Below are 22,161 nucleotides of genomic sequence, written 5' to 3'. Positions count from 1 at the left end.
ATGAAAAACAACCAACCGATATGTATTATTTTTCTATACATGTGTGTATTGGTACTTGGGTTTTACATGAAATTTGGATGAGGTTGCAATTCTAATTTACTCTATAAATCCTGTAGAAAACAGTGGAGAGCTTTGCGGCCTAATTGTTCCCTCGGTTTTGCCCGAACATATCTAGAGATATCTTCTTTTCCAAGTTCTTCCTTTATCTTAACACGTCGGGCGGCTCACACACGTCTCGTGCTATGCCATTCTGTCCGCAGGTGGCAACACGTCAGTAAAGTTGGGGGAACAAATTCAGTGACGAGGGAGGAATTTCTCAGTTTTTATATAGGAATAACCAAATAAGGGGCAATGTTTGAACCCGCTGCATTACCCTGTATTTATTTATTTATATATATATTAGAACAAATCCGGCACTCCAACTGGGCAGCTGGAGCCCAAATACTTTTAACTGGCTTGTGTGCCTTCCTGGAGTATAGCAACCCCCTACATATGTAGACAAAAGAGGCGGCACTCCAAGACTTATATAGAAAACCAAACTTTAGTGCACACAAACAGTGCAATTAATGTCAGCGTTTCGGGGAATGATTACCCCTTCATCAGGATGATGGGGTATCATTCCCCGAAACGTTGACATTATTTGCACTGTTTGTGCGAACTAAAGTTTGGTTTTCTATATACGTCTTGGAGTGCCGCCTCTTTTGTCTACATATATATATATATATATTTAGATTTATATAGGGTTGGGGCTTGCACTATGCAAGTGAGAGATACATTGATCTCAGTCTGTGCATCCTGTGTACTGTACCATACATGTATTGTACAGCTGGAAATGTCACAGCTAAGCTTTTCATTTTTGCCTCATTTACGTTGCATATAATTAATGACCGTAAGGGAAAATTCCAATTACTTTCACCTACATACACTGCTTTACGTACTTGCACCGTGAACACTACTGACTGCTGTTGCCTCAAGGTGTTGCAGGTTTTTGGATCATTTTCTTTGGTTTAAAAGCCACGCATCGCCATAAACACACCGTAACAGCGTCATACTTGTGCGTTATTCACCCCTACCAGCTCATATATGGTTTACACATAGGTGGGACCATCGGTACTCCAATCCCACATTGTGATTCGCTCGTAGGGCCTAATTCTGAGTTGATCGCAGCAGCAAATTTGTTAGCCGTTGGGCAAAACCATGTGCACTGCAGGGGAGGCAGATGTAACATGTGCAGAGAGAGTTAGATTTGGGTGGGGTGTATTCAAACTGAAATCTTAATTGCAGTGTAAAAATAAAGCAGCCAGTATTTACCCTGCACAGAAACGAAATAACCCACCCAAATCTAACTCTCTCTGCACATGTTACATCTGCCCCACCTGCAGCGCACATGGTTTTTCCCAACTGCTAACAAACTTGCTGCTGCGATCAACTCAGAATTACCCCCGTAGCCAATTATAGACCCATTCACTGAGACAATGGCTCCTAAGACTGAAACGCTTCTCTCTGTTTTATTCAGATATACGATTTTGACCCTGTGTTTGGTGTTGGCCCCGGTGGTTCCATGGCGGCAGCTGTGTATTTATACATCACTGGGTCTGTTTGTATTGCGTGCGTGTTAATAGTCAGGTTCGGAGAGGGCAGCCATTAGTACCAGCTATATACGTTTCTAAAGACTTTCATTAAATGTTCTGCTTTTTCATCTGAGTAAACAGCTTTCCCGTCGGAGTCCGAGGTCACGCTGAGCCCCGCATTCTGACTGGATGAACTTTCAGCCGCTCTGATTAGGTGTTTCTCGTTTTTCAATTTCTCTACTTCCTAGGTCCCTCTATTGTTCCCCTTCCAGGCAGCTGCTGCTACTAATCTTTTGGCTATTTGCAATCAGAAGGAAGGAATATTCACACCCCAGAGAGCTGGATATTAGTAGCGCCAGTGGGTGAGGTGACCACTGAGATCAGGCGACGAATAACCAAGAAAACACTTCATTGAACTCAGTTTGACTCTGCTGCTTTCAGGTAGATCTAAGTCACAATCCTAACATGCATAAAGTTATGAAAATCAAAAAGAAAACAGCCTCAGAGGGCCCCCAAATCATATCGCACTCTCTGCACCCCTCGCGGCACCTGGGGCAGGTGCCCCAGCCTTATAAAGTAGGACCATAGCGGTGAACACAGCCCCTGGGAAAGATGCACATTATATCCCAACAGGATTCAGTTTGGGAATTTAGCAGCAGCTCTGTCGGTGCACAGAATGTTTTCAGGATTCCATCCTTGGCTGCAGGAGCTGTCAGGACGGAAAGCGTGAAAAGACTCCCCCGAGTCTAACATCCGCCTTCACTCTACATAAATACACGTCTGATCAGCGCTGGTGTTTGCCATTACAGAGCATGGCTGCCTGTGAGACTTCTGTAGCATGTAACACCGGCATGGGAACATAAAGTGTGGCCAGCATCCAGCCCATGGGGGTAATTCAGACCTTATCGCTAGGGTGCATTTTTTGCATCCCTGCGACCAGGTAATCGCCGCCTGCAGGCAGAGGGGAAATCGCTGTGCAGGGGTGCGATCGCATGTGCAGGAGAGACAGAAGTTTGTGCAGTCTCTGCACAGCCCAGGACTTACTCAGCCGCTGCGATGTTTGGGGCTGGAACTGACGTAACAAATCCTCCCGCAAAAGGCCGGGACCCTCCTGCGTTTTTCCAGACACTCCCTGAAAACAGTCAGTTGCCGCCCACAAACGCCCTCTTCCTGTCAATCTTCTTGCTATCACCGGTGCGATCGGATTTTTCGCACCTATCCGGCTCCCCCCGACGCTGCGGACCATCGCGCCTGTGCATTGCGGTGCATACGCATGCGCAGTTCAGACCTGATCGCCCGCTGTGTAAAAACGCAGCCTAGCGATCGGGTCTGAATTACCCCCCATGTTCTATCGACGGTGACATGATTGGTTGCTATGGATAACACACGACCATAGGTCTGGATGTAACTATAGTATGAGATATATTAGTTCTTATTAAATAATAACTTGATCTTGGCTGTATACCATACATACAGGCCGTATGTCATTGCATTGCAGCTATATCTTTGCCAATGGCTGTAAATCTGCAGCACTTGGCGGCCATGTACCAACTGGTTCCAACTGTTTCCATGGAATCAGCGTGTGACTAATAGTGAAGGAATATTTATCACTTGTGCATATTTTCACAGTCATTTCCGCTGTGATCCTGTCTTTTCCAGGCCACATAGAAATGGGGGAGAAGATACTAGTGTCTGTCCAATAATGTGTTCCCAAAAGCAACCGTCACCTCAGGACACTGGGGCTCCCCCAGTCCTCTGCCATACAACTTATGTGGCAGATTGTACGCTAGCGTCTAAAGGTGCATACAAGGGCCGGTTCCAGCCCTTTTGGCGCGTCGGGCGGAAAATAGGGGCGTGGCTTCATACAGGGGGCATGGTCAGTTACGCCCCCTGTACAGTAGAGTAGTGCCACTGAAAGAGAAAAAATAAATAAATAATACTTACTATCCCCGCTCCTGATCCCCGACCGCTGCAGACCTCCGCCGGCGCCGCTCCTCTCCTCCGATCTGGCATAGAGAGACACTAGAGGTCAATTATGACCCCTAACGTCTGTGTCAGTCCCACAATGCTGTGCGGTGCGCGATGACGTCATCGCGCACCGCACAGCAAAGGTCCTCTCCACGAATGGAAACTAGACGCGTAGCATCTAGTTCCCTTCACAGCGGGGTGCACAGCAGTAGCGGATCTTGCCATGGCGCGGCGCCCTCTGGAAGGCGATGCCCCGGGCAAAAGTCCTGCTTGCCCATGGCAAGATCCGCTACTGGTGCATACACACGGTGAGATTTTGTCTATGTACGATATGGACTATGCGATATTGGCTGTGTGCACTTGCGATATGGGCTATGGGAGGTCATTCCAACCTGATCGCACGCTAGGTGTTTCCGCTGCAGTGCGATCAGGTCAAAACTGCGCATGCGCGTCGTACGGGTACAAAGCAGATCGTTGCTGAGCGATGGATTTCATAAAGAATCCATTTGCACGGGCGTTCGCAAGGAGATTGACAGGAAGAGGGCGTTTGTGGGTGTCAACTGACCGTTTTTTATGGGAGTGGTTGGAAAAACGCAGGCGTGTCCAGGCGTTTGCAGGGCGGGTGTCTGACGTCAATTCCGGACACGGACAGGCTGAAGTGATCACTGCGGCTGAGTAAGTTCTGGGCACCTCAGAAACTGCACAAAACTTTTTTGTACCGCTCGGCTGCACATGCGATCACAAAGCGAAAATACACTCCCCTATAGGCAACGGCTATCTGATCGCAGCGCTGCAAAAAGTATCTAGCGAGCGATTAACTCGGAATGACCCTCTATGTGCGATTTTGACTAAGTGCCAATTTTGACTATACTTTGTACTAGATAGTCAAAATTGACTTGCCTGCACAGTCTATCTAACCTTGCTATACTGACCCCGCGCATCGGGATCGCATCGGTATTGCAAGGCGGCTAACCCCTTGCGATTTGCACTAACTTTCCTTGCGATTTTGACTATATAGTAAAATCTCACCGTGTGTACACACCTTAAGGCTAGTTTGACGACCCCACAGTCCAGTATCACATCCTGCCGGACAACGACAGAGATTCTTTCGGATGGAGCTACAGCGGTGGGTCACTGACGTCTTTCCGCCACGCAACAGCTCAAGTCACGTATTGGCCAAATACTTTATGGCGCTTCTCAGCTGAGAACGTGGCACGGTTTACCAGCGGTGACCTTAGTACAGTAACAGTGTCGCGCCGCGGCAGCGGTGTCTAGAGAGCGGCTGGCTGGGGAATTGCTGACAGATTCCTCACTGTTACCACTCCCAGCTCTGTTATGTGAAGCCATTCCAGGCCAGCCACAAGTACTTATCAGCAGTGCTACTGGCCTGCCTATTTAGTAAGGTGTTAATCCCTAAACAATCCAGTTACCCTTCTCTATTCTTATCTACACCTAATTAGAGCATTCAAATGTCACTTCCCCTTCTTCACTTCAAACCACTTTCCTCCCCAGCAATTGCTGTCAGGTTAAGTCCCTCTGCCTGGTAACCCTTCGCCGTCCCCTCCTCTGATCTGTACGATAATTATGGCGTTGTGAACAAGTATCCTGTAATCTCCCCTAGTCCAGGTGGTGACAATAAGCGGTGAGTCAGGTATTGTAACATGCGCGGAACACTTCCCTTCCTGCGCCAGGCATGAGGAAACCGGGGGTAAAGGTCAGATCTTCACTTTCCCATGCAGGGTTTAAAGGGACATAGAGACACTACAATGCACATGTTTTCTATCAGTGTAGCGTCCTGTGATCAGTGTCAAAAGAAAAATGATTTGAGCTAGTCCCAGCCATAGAGACTTGTAGATTTGTCTGGCTTATTTAGGCGGGAATGTATTATTATTATTATTATTATTATTACATTTTATATATAGGGCGCCACAAGTGTTTTGCAGCGCCGTACAAAGGACGTTACAGTGAGTGAAAACTTAGTATTACAGTAAATAAATAACAGAAATAGAGTACAGGTAACAAGGCGCACCACACGTTCTCATACATAATACAGCTTAGATGTAAGTAGTGAGGGAGTGATCATTGTACTACTAGGAGCTGGCGGCCATAGATAGAGAGGAGCCTTTACCAGTAGGAGAAAAAGCGGGTAAAGATGGTCGCTGAGTAGGGGAGAGCTCCGAGTGATATGTGTCGAGAAGACAACAAGAGGAAAGAGGGCCCTGCTCTGAAGAGCTAACAATCTAGTGGGAAGGGGCGACAAACAGATGACATGAGGTGCAGGCAAGCGGGGGGAAGCCTGATGGCTCCGAGAGATAAAATTGTCATAGTTAAAGTACTAGCCAATCAGCTTCTACCTTACATTATACAGGCTGTCTTTGAAAAATGACAGAAGCTGATTGGTTGGTACTTAAGATCTTACCATTTTATCTCTCTTCACGCTTTGATAAATCCCCTCCTTAGTGATGTCTGGAAGACTTTTTAATGAGTAGACTGTTTCTAGCCACATACATTGCGATATTGTTCATGTAAGCGTGCGAGCAGGGTCCTTTCACCTCTCTGTTATTACCCACTTTTGTTTTATTACTGTTCTATCACTGTTTTGTTCGCAATTGTTTAGCGCAACAGAATATGCTGGCGCTGTGTAAGTAAATTATGATTATAATAATAATTGTCAGTGCCCGGAGAGACCTGTTAATGTCATTATAAAGAATGGAAGCTTACACAGAAATGGTGCAAATTACACTATTATCATCATAAAGAAATAACAGCAGGCTAGTATGTCACACAAAGCTTTTTTACCATCGCTCACTTCCGTGACAGCCGCCATAGTAATTGCGGCCATCCGACTGCCTATTCTGTATGTATTCAGCATGCAAGCCCCACCCACTTCTGTCACAAATGAATGCCTAGCAGTTAGTGCGGGCACACATACAGCAGAACGGCCAATTCCAGCTCCACCCCTTAGATTGCACTCTTCTTATCAGGACAGTTCTTTTTTTAATTACTGTATATAGTGGTTGCTCTGCGAGCAAAGCCATATTTCTGGAAAAGCCTTTCCCACATGATTGACCTATTACTTACTACCATACAACATTACCACATATGATTTTGGTGGTCATTCCGAGTTCATCACTCGCTAGCAGTTTTTAGCAGCCGTGCAACCGCTATGCCGCCTCCCACTGGGAGTGTATTTTAGCTTAGCAGAAGTGCGAATGAAAGGATCGCAGAGCGGCGTCAAACTTTTTTTGTGCAGTGTTAGAGTAGCTCCAGACCTACTCAGCGCTTGCGATCACTTCAGACTGTTCAGTTCCTGTTTTGACGTCACGAACACGCCCTGTGTTCGCCCAGCCACGCCAGCGTCTTTTCTGGCACGCCTGCGTTTTTCCAAACACTCCCTGAAAACGGTCAGTTGACACCCAGAACCGCCCACTTCATGTCAATCACTCTGCGGCCAGCAGTGCGACTGAAAAGCTTCGCTGGACCTTGTGTTAAACTACATCGGTCTTTGTAATAGTACGACGCGAGTGCGCATTGCGCTGCATACACATGCGCAGAAGTGCCTTTTTTTGCCGCATTGCTGCACAGCGAACGAATGCAGCTAGCGATCAACTGGGAATGACCCCCTATGTCTCCTGTGCTTTTACGTTTCGTATATATATATAAAGGATTGGGATGAGTGTCGCAAGCGGACGGAGTCGTACTTAGGCATGAACTTGCAGATGTAGATTGTGGCCTGACCCATGGATGGCTTCGTAGGTTAATGATAATTATTACAAATGTATTCTTAGGGTTCAGGAAGCGGCAGAGACGAGCGTCTTGGGCTGTGCGGGTGACGATGAGAATAAGACGATCATATTATCCACTTATCCCTTTCTCTGCAACGGTTGGATCCCTATCACGGAATTTTAATGGTGTCTTTCCCATAACCCAGGCAGAAACGCTTTCATATGCATCCTGGATGAATCATTTTTGCAGTTGTCTTATTTCAAGCAATGCGGTCTATAAGGTAGAACCCAACGCAGAGATACAGAACCCCCTGTCACATTCCTTCTCAGAAATCAAACCCCAGAGTCAGGGTAACAGCCTGAGCAACGACATCTATCCAGCCAGAGCTGTTTTCTCTGCCGATTTAATCTCGGGGCGGAGTGTTGTCGCCCCCGTCACTCTAATCTGGTTTGAACAGTCATCCAAAAAGAATGGAAATGGGGGGGGAAAAATCAGATACAGGTTATAATGCTTTGGGACGCATTCGATTTCAAAGGAGCAATTCAGCCATATTGTAAGTGGCATTCTTTGCACTGGGTGAGACCCAGCAGGAGAGGGCAGGGAAGATCCTGGCAGTGATCATCTAACCAGCCAGCCTCTATTTGAAGGGAAAGGATATTATTGCAGTCTTACAAGTATTGGGAGATTCAGTTAATTTAATTAATTCCCTGGCCAGGGGAAGCCTGCTCAGATCAGCCTTACAAAAAGCAATTCCACAAGCAGTGTGAACAAGAGGAATTGTGCACTTAGAGATTTGGCTGCCGCCGGTCTCTAGAAAGCATTATTCTCGACGCCTGGTTCTCTTAAGCTGTAGCAGCACCTTGGAAAAATGTGTCATCCCGCAGATTATTTAATTGACATGTTTGAATGGAGGGAATCTATTTATAGGGTGGCAGGGTCTCTCCAGGTTACGGGGCTAATTAACCCCTTCAGGGCCGGCGCGAGCAGCACTTCACGCGGTCAGAAGTGGGGGCAGCGAAGCAGGTTGTGTTCCCCCCCCAACGGGGCTGGAGGGCTCTGGGATTCTCTGCAGGCCCCAGAGCACTGTAGAGTCTCCTTTACGAAGCGGCTGTTCATGTCCCTGCTCCCAGGGGCCAATCAGCCTGCATTAGCGGCGGGGCCCGTGCTGCGGGGGCATTACAGCAAAGTCAGTAATTAAAGGCTGAACTATTGCTATGTTACCGCTTGGCTTAACGAGGTTACACCGGATGTTATGCAATGCTAATGATATCACGGAAAGTGTCTGTTGTCACATTTCTGAAATGCTTCGGAACATTGATGACCCAATTACTGTTATTGTTTATTTATATAGTGCCAGTCATATTATGCAGCGCTGTACAGGGAATGCGTAACCCGTTACATCAGTCCCTGCCAGTGGCAAACGCAGGATTTCTAGAGGGGGGGGTTTCCAAATGCCAGTCCACAATCTCACACTCTGCGGAACGTTGGAGCAAGTGCGGGATTCTGAGGAGCGGTAGAAGAACCTAATAACGGCACTCGACATTAATGTAAAAATTGGTCTTTTTTTACACTGGAAGTATTAATATTTAACACTATAGATAGGCTGTATCAAACAAAGTGGGTATTAAAAGGTTAAACATACCATTGTAAATAAATAAAACGTAATAGAACCAGTACTGCACTTTCTAAACGCACATTCTCCCACCTCATGGTAAGGCTCCTGTCTCTTCTTCCTGGTATCTACGCTCTGGTGCAGTGCACTGATTGAGGACTTAGATCCACACAGCAAACTTGGTAGAAGAAGCTGCTACCACTGGGCATGTGCAGCAGCTCTGCTCTGTCCCTTAAAATTCATGATGTGGCTGCAGCTCTACTAATCATATTATATACCATTGCTATTGTCATAATGTGAGCCAGTTGTCAAGAGAAGGGGGGTTTCCGAGCAACCGGAATCTCCCCCCCCCCCCCTCCCTCCTGTGTTTGCCTATGGTCCCTGCCACAGTAGGGCTTACAATCTAATTACCATACATGCTAAGGTGGGAAGCCACGTAACATACAAACATAAATGTTTGTATGTTTGGGAGAACATAAACTCTACTCATGGGAGAACATACAAACTCTATACATAGGTATGACCTTAGTCGGGAATCAAACTCATAAACCCAGGGCTGGCAGGCAGCAGTGCTAACTACTGTGTTACAATGCTTTAATACGATTTGAGTTCTTTAAACAGTTCATTGTGGATATGATGCTAATATTTCAAATGTGCGGCCGCTGAGCCTCAAAACTCAGTGCACCTCGGGGAATGGACTTCCTGGAAGAAATGACTTGCAGCAACAGAGTCCTAGAGATATTCAGGGTCTGAGAGGTCACAAATACAGTTGTGGGGCTACTTTTGGCAAGTGTGAGATGCTCTGCAGAACAAATTTGTTAATAAGCAGGTGAAAGGAGGTGATTATCTGCAGATCTCTGTAGAAGTAAATGTAATAATCTGTAAATATGAAGAGGAGCTTCGTGATAAAGGAGCGCAGAGACATTTGGGTGCTGTGAGACAGCAGAAGCCATATTACTCGTGTAGTCCCCTCCCTATGATCTGCGCTGGTAGCACTGATTCCCTCCCTAATTGTAATTCTCCCATAACCCACTTACATTGCGCTGCAGGCTCTGTGTAAACGGCTGCATCAGAGAGCTACTGCCACACTGTGTCACATCACTGTGGCCCCTGAGTATTACAGAGGAGCACAGCGATTCCTCCATCAACAAGACATATTAATGTAGCTGACATGGCATCCACGAGAAACACTTATACGCGTCAGGGGGATTAATTGGGATATTTATTTATTAACCGTTTCTTATATAGCGCAGCAAATTCCGTTGCGCTTTACAACTAGACACAATTATAAGACAAAACTGGGTAAAAACAAACAGTCATAGAGGTAGGAGGGCCCTGTTTGCAAGCTTACACTCTCCTTTAATCCGTCTCTGTATATTATTTTAAAGAACTCCGTAACTTTTCCACCTCAATTAATCAGACCGTCCTCCACCTATGATTTCACTGAGCACATACTGGAGTTTTGGGTTTATCACTTGGCTGAGTAAAACTACTAGTAAGTAAAATAAATCTGCTCATTGCAGTTGAACAGTGAATATATCACAGTTACCATCGCATTACTTTTGTTATAACAGGACATTTGCGGAGTATAACCCTGCGCTGCTCCTGAAACATTTCTGTTTCTCTGTGTTTTAATTACTTTTTCGTTAAATCGCCAAATAACTTGGGCTTAATCAACATAAGGTGGGGCTAAAAAAAGTTGCAATATTCTGTCACAAGATATTTGCATGCGATACAAACCACGCATTGCTAGAAAATAAAAGTAATGCAACACAGGTGCCACCTAAACCTTTTCACCAAAAAGTGCAAATATCCTGAGATACCCAATGGCTACAGAAGCCCCAAATTCCTACTGCCTCCCTAGTTGTGACCCATCCTATGGAGCTTTAAGAGCGTATCCTGGAGAATAGGTCCACCTCACAAGCAGACCAACATCTATGGCTTATCGAGAAATGAGGCGACTACATAATAGTTATATATATATATATGTGTTATTTTCCCTAGATCGGTGTGTTGGACCTGTAATCAGCCAGGGTGGGATCCCATATGGGCAACACTTGCATCAGAGTAATTCTGGCAACGTTTTGTCCTGTTATGTCACACAACAACCGATAGAAGAGATCTGTAAGTTGGATTTTATTTCAAATGATACAAATCCCCGCTGTGACCGGACTTGTGTTGAATTATAGTAAAAGAAAAACCCTACATTTTTTATTTCAGTTTTGCACTTAGCATTGCAATGCATTTTTTTTTTTAAATTGCTTGAATTTGCTTTTTGTTTAGTGATTGTATTCTACCTGTTTCTGTTATAACTAGTCACATACGGCAGCAAAGAAAACACAAAGTAACCAAAGCATAATTATACAACACAACAATCTGTATTTCTACTCAGAAAATAAAATGATAGATTTCTTAACACATCACTTAAGGGGGAGATTAAATTAGTGGCAGAACCGCATATGGATTATTCGGTAGCGGTTGTGGTTTGCCGCACACGGTAAGTGAGGTTTTCTTGACGTTGTAACCTGCTAATTTGCACATGATTCCAACAGAACCTAGAGCTTAACTGGATCTACCCCTAAACATTTAAATCAGTTGGGTGTCTGTTTTCTCTGACGTCCTAGTGGATGCTGGGAACTCCGTAAGGACCATGGGGAATAGATGGCTCCGCAGGAGACTGGGCACATCTAAAGAAAGATTTAGGACTATCTGGTGTGCACTGGCTCCTCCCCCTATGACCCTCCTCCAAGCCTCAGTTAGATTTCTGTGCCCGGCTGAGCTGGATGCACACTAGGGGCTCTCCTGAGCTCCTAGAAAGAAAGTATATGTTAGGTTTTTTATTTTCAGTGAGACCTGCTGGCAACAGGCTCACTGCATCGAGGGACTAAGGGGAGAAGAAGCGAACCTACCTAAGTGGTGGTAGCTTGGGCTTCTTAGGCTACTGGACACCATTAGCTCCAGAGGGATCGCACACAGGACCCGACCTAGTCGTCCGTTCCCGGAGCCGCGCCGCCGTCCCCCTTACAGAGCCAGAAGCAAGAAGGTGGTCCGGAAAATCGGCGGCTGAAGACTTCTGTCTTCTCCAAGGTAGCGTACAGCACTGCAGCTGTGCGCCATTGCTCCTCATGCACACCACACACTGCGGTCACTGATGGGTGCAGGGCGCTGGGGGGGGGGGGGGGGGCGCCCTGAGCAGCAATATTAACACCTTGGCTGGCAAAATTAACATCATATATAGCCTCAGGGGCTATATAGGTGTATATTAACCCCTGCCAGAAACGATAAAATAGCGGGAGAAAGCCAGCCGAAAAAGGGGCGGAGCCATCTCCCTCAGCACACTGGCGCCATTTTCCCTCACAGCTCCGCTGGAAGGAAGCTCCCTGGCTCTCCCCTGCAGTCCTGCACTACAGAAATGGTAAAAAAGAGGGGGGGCACAATTTAGGCGCAGTATATATATTATATAGGCAGCTATAAGGGAAAACACTCTGTATAGGTGATATCCCTGTGTTATATAGCGCCCTGGTGTGTGCTGGCATACTCTCACTCTGTCTCCCCAAAGGGCTTTGTGGGGTCCTGTCCTCTGTAAGAGCATTCCCTGTGTGTCTGCTGGGTGTCGGTACTGCTGTGTCGACATGTATGATGAGGATAATGATGTGGAGGCGGAGCAAATGCCTGTGAATGTGATGTCACCCCCTGCGGGGTCGACACCAGTGTGGATGGACTTATGGAAGGAATTACGGTGTCAGCTCCTTACATAAAAGGTTTGACGACATAGGACAGCCGGCTACTCAGCTTGTGCCTGTCCAAGCGTCTCAAATGTCATCAAAACGCCCGCTACCTCAGATGACAGATACAGATGTCGACACGGATACCGACTCCAGTGTCGACGATGATGAGACGAGTGTACCCTCCAATAGATCCACCCGTTACATGATTGAGGCAATGAAAAATGTTTTACACATTTCTGATGATACCCCTGGTACCACAAAAAAGGGTATTATGTTTGGTGAGAAAAAACTACCAGTAGTTTTTCCTGCATCTGACGAATTAAATGAGGTGTGTGAGGAAGCGTGGACTTCCCCAGATAAGAAATTGATCATTTCTAAACGGTTAATGGCTGCGTACCCTTTCCCGCCAGAGGATAGGTCACGCTGGGAAACACCCCCTAGGGTAGATAAAGCGCTGACACGCTTATCAAAGAAGGTGGCACTACCGTCTCCGGATACGGCCGCCCTAAAAGAACCTGCTGATAGAAAGCAGGAAAGTACCCTAAAAGCTATATACACACACACTGGCTTTATATTGAGACCCGCTATTGCATCAGCTTGGATGTGCAGTGCTGCAGCTGCGTGGTCAGACTCCCTGTCGGAAAACATTGATACCATGGATAGGGACAATATTTTGCTAACGATTGACAATATAAAAGACGCGGTCTTATACATGCGTGATGCACAGAGGGATATCTGCCGGCTGGCATCAAAAATAAGCGATATGTCCATTGCCGCCAGACGGGGGTTATGGACTAGGCAATGGTCAGGTGATGCCGACTCCAAGCGGCACATGGAAGTTTTACCCTATAAAGGGGTGGAACTTTTTGGGGAAGGTCTTTCAGACCTCGTTTCCACAGCTACTGCTGGGAAATCGACTTTTTTGCCACAGGCTACCCCACAGCAAAAGAAAGCACCGTATTATCAGGTACAGTCCTTTCGGCCCCAGAAAAATAAGAGGGCTAGAGGCTCATCCTTTCTGCCGAGGGGCAAAGGAAGGGGGAAAAAGCTGCAGCACACAGCTAGTTCCCAGGAGCAGAAGTCCTCCCCTGCGTCCGCTAAGTCCACAGCATGACGCTGGGGCTGCTCAGGCGGAACCGGGAACGGTGGGGGCACGTCTCAGGTTTTTCAGCACACAGTGGGCTCTCTCACAAGTGGATCCCTGGGTCCTTCAAGTAGTATCTCAGGGGTACAGGCTGGAATTCGAGACGTCTCCCCCCCGCCGTTTCCTAAAATCTGCATTGCCGGCAACTCCCTCTGCCAGGGAGGCAGTGTTGGTGGCTATTCAAAAACTATATTCACAGAAAGTGATTGTCAAGGTACCCCTCCTTCAGCAAGGAAAGGGTTACTACTCCACAATGTTTGTGGTACCGAAACCGGACGGTTCGGTGAGACCCATCTTAAATTTAAAAGACTTGAACACTTATATCAAAAGGTTCAAGTTCAAGATGGAATCGCTCAGGGCGGTTATTGCGAGCCTGGAGGAGGGGGATTACATGGTCTCCCTGGACATCAAGGATGCGTACCTGCATGTCCCCATTTACCCTCCGCACCAGGAGTATCTCAGATTTGTGGTACAAGACTGTCATTATCAGTTCCAGACGCTGCCGTTTGGGTTATCCACGGCACCGAGGGTCTTTACCAAGGTAATGGCCGAAATGATGATACTCCTTCGCAAGAAGGGAGTTTTAATTATCCCGTACTTGGACGATCTCCTGATAAAGGCGAGGTCCAAAGAACAGTTGATAGTGGGGGTGGCACTTTCTCGGGAAATGCTACAACAGCACGGCTGGATTCTCAATATTCCAAAGTCACAGCTGGTCCCGACGACACGTCTTCTGTTCCTGGGAATGATTCTGGACACAGACCAGAAAAGAGTGTTTCTTCCACTCGAAAAAGCCGAGGAATTGTCATCTCTGGTCAGAGACATCCTAAAACCAGGAAAAGTGTCGGTACATCAATGCACACGAGTCCTGGGAAAAATGGTAGCTTCATACGAAGCAATTCCATTCGGAAGGTTCCACGCAAGGACGTTCCAGTGGGACCTGTTGGACAAATGGTCCGGGTCCCATCTCCAGATGCAACAGCGGATAACCCTATCGTCCAGAACCAGGGTGTCGCTGCTGTGGTGGCTGCAGAGGGCTCATCTACTAGAGGGCCGCAGATTCGGAATACAGGACTGGGTCCTGGTGACCACGGATGCCAGCCTTCGGGGCTGGGGGGCAGTCACAAAGGGAAGAAATTTCCAAGGACTGTGGTCAAATCAGGAGATTTCTCTTCACATAAATATCCTGGAGCTAAGGGCCATTTACAATGCCCTAAGCCAGGCAAGACCCCTGCTTCAAAACCAGCCGGTACTGATCCAGTCAGACAACATCACGGCGGTCGCCCATGTAAACAGACAGGGCGGCACGAGAAGCAGGATGGCTATGGCAGAAGCCACAAGGATTCTCAGATGGGCAGAGAATCATGTGTTAGCACTGACAGCAGTGTTCATTCCGGGAGTGGACAACTGGGAAGCAGACTTCCTCAGCAGGCACGACCTCCACCCGGGAGAATGGGGACTTCATCCAGAAGTCTTCCAAATGCTGGTCAACCGGTGGGAAAAACCACAGGTAGACATGATGGCGTCCCGCCTCAACAAGAAGTTGAAAAGATATTGCGCCCGGTCAAGAGACCCTCAGGCGATAGCTGTGGACGCTCTAGTGACACCATGGGTGTACCAGTCGGTTTATGTGTTTCCTCCTCTACCTCTCATACCAAAGGTACTGAGAATAATAAGAAGGCAAGGAGTGAAAACCATACTCGTGGTTCCGGATTGGCCAAGAAGAGCTTGGTACCCGGAACTTCAAGAGATGCTTGCAGAGGACCCTTGGCCTCTGCCGCTCAGACAAGACCTGCTGCAGCAGGGACCCTGTCTGTTCCAAGACTTACCGCGGCTGCGTTTGACGGCATGGCGGTTGAACACCGAATCCTGAAGGAAAAGGGTATTCCGGAGGAAGTCATCCCTACCCTGATCAAAGCCAGGAAGGATGTCACCGCAAGACATTATCACCGCATTTGGCGAAAATATGTTGCTTGGTGTGAGGCCATGAAGGCCCCGACGAAGGAATTTCAACTGGGTCGATTCCTGCACTTCCTGCAAGCAGGGGTGTCGTTGGGCCTCAAATTGGGGTCCATAAAGGTCCAGATTTCGGCTCTGTCGATTTTCTTCCAGAAAGAACTGGCTTCACTGCCTGAAGTTCAGACTTTTGTCAAAGGAGTTCTGCATATTCAGCCTCCTTTTGTGCCCCCAGTGGCACCTTGGGATCTCAATGTGGTTTTGGCATTCCTAAAATCACATTGGTTCGAACCACTTAAGACTGTGGATTTAAAATATCTCACGTGGAAAGTGGTCATGCTGTTGGCCCTGGCGTCGGCCAGGCGGGTTTCAGAATTGGCGGCTTTGTCTTGTAAAAGCCCTTATCTGATTTTCCATATGGATAGGGCAGAATTGAGGACTCGTCCTCAGTTTCTCCCAAAGGTGGTCTCAGCTTTTCACTTGAACCAACCTATTGTGGTGCCTGCGGCTACTAGGGACTTGGAGGATTCCAAGTTGCTGGACGTAGTCAGGGCCCTGAAAATTTATGTTTCCAGGACGGCTGGAGTCAGGAAAACTGACTCGCTGTTTATCCTGTATGCACCCACCAAGCTGGGTGCTCCTGCTTCTAAGCAGTCTATTGCGCGCTGGATTTGTAGCACTATTCAGCTGGCGCATTCTGCGGTGGGACTACCGCAGCCTAAATCTGTAAAAGCCCATTCCACAAGGAAGGTGGGCTCATCTTGGGCGGCTGCCCGAGGGGTTTCGGCTTTACAACTTTGCCGAGCTGCTACTTGGTCAGGGGCAAACACGTTTGCAAAATTCTACAAATTTGATACCCTGGCTGAGGAGGACCTGGAGTTCTCTCATTCGGTGTTGCAGAGTCGTCCGCACTCTCCCGCCCGTTTGGGAGCTTTGGTATAATCCCCATGGTCCTTACGGAGTTCCCAGCATCCACTAGGACGTCAGAGAAAATAAGAATTTACTCACCGGTAATTCTATTTGTCGTAGTCCGTAGTGGATGCTGGGCGCCCATCCCAAGTGCGGATTGTCTGCAATACTTGTAAATAGTTATTGTTACACAAATCGGGTTATTATTGCGAGCCATCTGTTCAGAGGCTCCTTTTGTTATCATACTGTTAACCGGGGTTCCTATCACGAGTTATACGTGTGATTGGTGTGGCTGGTATGAGTCTTACCCGGGATTCAAAATCCTTCCTCATTGTGTCAGCTCTTCCGGGCACAGTGTCCTAACTGAGGCTTGGAGGAGGGTCATAGGGGGAGGAGCCAGTGCACACCAGATAATCCTAAATCTTTCTTTAGATGTGCCCAGTCTCCTGCGGAGCCATCTATTCCCCATGTTCCTTACGGAGTTCCCAGCATCCACTACGGACTACGAGAAATAGAATTACAGGTGAGTAAATTCTTATTTTTTCCTATCTAATAGACAGACACCCAACTGACTTTTCAAACAATTGAATTCCTCCTAGAATGTTTAATTTAGAGATGAGCAGGTTCGGATTTACTCGGTTCTCAAAATGGCATATTATAGGCTCACGGATGTCACGTGATTTGGATAGCCAATAGAAAAAATCCGGATAAAACCGAACTGCTCATAACCGAACCAATCAGCTCCTAACTGCCATGTTACAGGCTGTGTTTGAAAAATGACAGCTAGAAACTGATTGGCTGGTACTTAATCACCCTGCAGTTTATCACTATCCAAGGCTTGATAAATCCGGGCCTATACATGTTATTTACGACGCCTCTTGTACAAGTGGCTGCACACACATAGTGATAATAGTGTTGTGTATCGGAAGATGCTCTCCACCCTGATAAGGCCAGCCTGTGGCAGAGAAAGGGTCAGCGCCGCTCTCCTCCTGACTCCACAAGTCAGGAGCTGCTCTGTGCACACAGAGAGCGCAGCCCCCTGCCCCCTCCCATTTGGCTTCTGTGGATAATGGGGGGCTTTTGTTGTGTAATCAGGCCCCTGATGGGCTCGGAGACAGATACAGATTCTTGGCATTTGTCGGGGAAATGAAAGCCGGATTAGGCAGACCCCGCTGCACACTCCATGGCAAAAGTAAGACAGCTATCCCCCCCCATTCATAGTCCCATTCTAGTTTGGTTACTCTATCTTTAAGATGTTTGTATTGCTAAAGTGCCCATTGATAGCCTCAAACATGCAGCAAGCTGTAAAGAGACACTTCAAAGCCCGGGCAAAGGAAAGGGAAGTTTATTAACTTACAAAGGGACTGAATGCGGGGGGAATACTCAGCCGATGGCGATGTCTGACTGCTGCAGATTACCCAGATGATAGGAGATACACATTACATACAGCGGTATAGAGATTAGAGAACTATGGGTTAGATAAGTTCTGTGAGATGGATAATAGTGATACAGATATGAGATGGATAATAGTGATACAAATAGGAGATGGATATTAGTGATACAGATATGAGGTGGATATTAGTGATACAGATAGGAGGTGGATTATAGTGATACAGATAGGAGGTGGATAATAGTGATACAGATATGAGATGAATATTAGTGATACAGATAGGAGGTGGATAATAGTGATACAGATATGAGATGAATATTAGTGATACAGATAGGAGGTGGATATTAATGATACAGATAGGAGGTGGATATCAGTGATACAGATATGAGATGGATATTAGTGATACAGATAGGAGGTGGATAATAGTGATACAGATATGAGATGAATATTAGTGATACAGATAGGTGGATAATAGTGATACAGATATGAGATGTATATTAGTGATACAGATAGGAGGTGGATATTAATGATACAGATAGGAGGTGGATATCAGTGATACAGATAGGAGATGGATATTAGTGATACAGATAGGAGGTGGATATTAGTGATACAGATAGGAGGCGGATATTAGTGATACAGATATGAGATGGATATTAGTGATACAGATAGGAGATGGATATTAGTGATACAGATAGGAGGTGGATAATAGTGATACAGATAGGAGGTGGATATTAGTGATACAGATATGAGATGGATATTAGTGATACAGATATGAGATGGATATTAGTGATACAGATAGGAGGTGGATTATGGTGATACAGATAGGAGATGGATATTAGTGATACAGATAGGAGGTGGGTATTAGTGATACAGATAGGTGGATATTAGTGATACAGATAGGAGGTGGATAATAGTGATACAGATATGAGATGGATAATAGTGATACAGATAGGAGGTGGATATTAGTGATACAGATAGGAGGTGGATATTAGTGATACAGATAGGAGGTGGATATTAGTGATACAGATATGAGATGGATATTAGTGATACAGATAGGAGGTGGATATTAGTGATACAGATAGGTGGATATTAGTGATACAGATAGGAGGTGGATTATAGTGATACAGATATGAGATGGATAATAGTGATACAGATAGGAGGTGGATATTAGTGATACAGATAGGAGGTGGATATTAGTGATACAGATAGGAGGTGGATTATAGTGATACAGTTATGAGATGGATATTAGTGATACAGATAGGAGGTGGATATTAGTGATACAGATATGAGGTGGATTATAGTGATACAGATATGAGATGGATATTAGTGATACAGATAGGAGGTGGATATTAGTGATACAGATAGGAGGTGGATATCAGTGATACAGATATGAGATGGATATTAGTGATACAGATAGGAGATGGGTATTAGTGATACAGATAGGAGGTGGATTATGGTGATACAGATAGGAGATGGATATTAGTGATACAGATAGGAGGTGGATATTAGTGATACAGATAGGAGGTGGATATTAGTGATACAGATAGGTGGATATTAGTGATACAGATAGGAGGTGGATAATAGTGATACAGATATGAGATGGATATTAGTGATACAGATAGGAGGTGGATAATAGTGATACAGATATGAGATGGATATTAGTGATACAGATAGGAGGTGGATGTTAGTGATACAGATAGGAGGTGGATATTAGTGATACAGATATGAGATGGATATTAGTGATACAGATAAGAGGTGGATTATGGTGATACAGATAGGAGATGGATATTAGTGATACAGATAGGAGGTGGATATTAGTGATACAGATAGGTGGATATTAGTGATACAGATAGGAGGTGGATAATAGTGATACAGATATGAGATGGATATTAGTGATACAGATAGGAGGTGGATATTAGTGATACAGATGTGAGATGAATTTTAGTGATACAGATATGAGGTGGATATTAGTGATACAGATATGAGGTGGATATTAGTGATACAGATATGAGATACATTAGTGATACAGATATGAGGTGGATATTAGTGATACAGATGTGAGGTGGATATTAGTGATACAGATATGAGGTGGATTTTAGTGATACAGATAGGAGGTGGATAATAGTGATACAGATATGAGGTGGATATTAGTGATACAGATAGGAGGTGGATATTAGTGATACAGATAGGAGATGGATATTAGTGATACAGATAGGAGGTGGATGTTAGTGATACAGATAGGAGGTGGATGTTAGTGATACAGATAGGAGGTGGATGTTAGTGATACAGATATGAGGTGGATGTTAGTGATACAGATAGGTGGATAATAGTGATACAGATATGAGGTGGATAATAGTGATACAGATATGAGGTGGATATTAGTGATACAGATATGAGGTGGATATTAGTGATACAGATAGGAGATGGATATTAGTGATACAGATGTGAGATGGATATTAGTCATACAGATAGGAGGTGGATATTAGTGGTACAGATAGGAGGTGGATATTAGTGGTACAGATAGGAGGTGGATATTAGTGATACTGATAGGAGGTGGATATTAGTGATGCAGATATGAGGTGGATAATAGTGATGCAGATATGAGATGGATATTAGTGATACAGATATGAGATGGATATTAGTGATACAGATATGAGGTGGATATTAGTGATACAGATATGATGTGGATAATAGTGATGCAGATATGAGATGGATATTAGTGATACAGATATGAGATGGATATTAGTGATAGAGATATGAGGTGGATATTAGTCACAGATATGAGAAGGATATTAGTGATACAGATATGAGGTGGATATTAGTGATACAGATATGAGATACATTAGCGATACAGATATGAGGTGGATATTAGTGATACAGATGTGATGTGGATATTAGTGATACAGATATGAGGTGGATATTAGTGATACAGATATGAGATGGATAATAGTGATACAGATATGAGGTGGATAATAGTGATACAGATGTGAGATGGATGTTAGTAATACAGATGTGAGGTGGATATTAGTGATACAGATGTGAGATGGATATTAGTGATACAGATGTGAGATGGATAATAGTGATACAGTTATGAGGTGGATATTAGTGATACAGATATGAGGTGGATATTAGTGATACAGATATGATGTGGATGTTAGTGATACAGATAGGAGGTGGATGTTAGTGATACAGATAGGAGGTGGATATTAGTGATACAGATAGGAGGTGGATATTAGTGATACAGATATGAGATGGATGTTAGTGATACAGATATGAGGTGGATGTTAGTAATACAGATAGGAGGTGGATGTTAGTGATACAGATAGGAGGTGGATATTAGTGATACAGATATGAGGTGGATATTAGTGATACAGATATGAGGTGGATATTAGTGATACAGATAGGTGGATATTAGTGATACAGATAGGAGGTGGATATTAGTGATACAGATATGAGATGGATATTAGTGATACAGATAAGAGGTGGATTATGGTGATACAGATAGGAGATGGATATTAGTGATACAGATAGGAGGTGGATATTAGTGATACAGATAGGAGGTGGATATTAGTGATACAGATAGGTGGATATTAGTGATACAGATAGGAGGTGGATAATAGTGATACAGATATGAGATGGATATTAGTGATACAGATAGGAGGTGGATAATAGTGATACAGATATGAGATGGATATTAGTGATACAGATAGGAGGTGGATGTTAGTGATACAGATAGGAGGTGGATATTAGTGATACAGATATGAGATGGATATTAGTGATACAGATAAGAGGTGGATTATGGTGATACAGATAGGAGATGGATATTAGTGATACAGATAGGAGGTGGATATTAGTGATACAGATAGGTGGATATTAGTGATACAGATAGGAGGTGGATAATAGTGATACAGATATGAGATGGATATTAGTGATACAGATAGGAGGTGGATATTAGTGATACAGATGTGAGATGAATTTTAGTGATACAGATATGAGGTGGATATTAGTGATACAGATATGAGGTGGATATTAGTGATACAGATATGAGATACATTAGTGATACAGATATGAGGTGGATATTAGTGATACAGATGTGAGGTGGATATTAGTGATACAGATATGAGGTGGATTTTAGTGATACAGATAGGAGGTGGATA

General features: G+C 45.2%; 1 protein-coding gene and 1 long non-coding RNA gene across 3 annotated transcripts in view; one reads left to right on the top strand and one right to left on the bottom strand.

Annotated features, from left to right (window-relative positions):
• The window catches only part of LOC134965767 (uncharacterized), a 168,719-nt gene extending 157,424 nt beyond the window's left edge, over positions 1 to 11,295 (top strand). The window contains exon 5 of the long non-coding RNA XR_010188512.1: positions 10,882 to 11,295. This is a non-coding gene — a long non-coding RNA (uncharacterized LOC134965767). The remainder of the gene's footprint in view (positions 1 to 10,881) is intronic.
• Positions 1 to 22,161, bottom strand: part of PAX7 (paired box 7) — a 193,887-nt gene that overhangs the window by 136,090 nt on the left and 35,636 nt on the right. The window lies entirely within an intron of this gene.

Source organism: Pseudophryne corroboree, chromosome 10, assembly GCF_028390025.1.
Source record: "Pseudophryne corroboree isolate aPseCor3 chromosome 10, aPseCor3.hap2, whole genome shotgun sequence".
NCBI classification, from domain to species: domain Eukaryota; kingdom Metazoa; phylum Chordata; class Amphibia; order Anura; family Myobatrachidae; genus Pseudophryne; species Pseudophryne corroboree.
The sequence above is the reverse complement of the archived record's forward strand: the minus strand, read 5'-3'. Positions and strand labels throughout refer to the sequence as shown.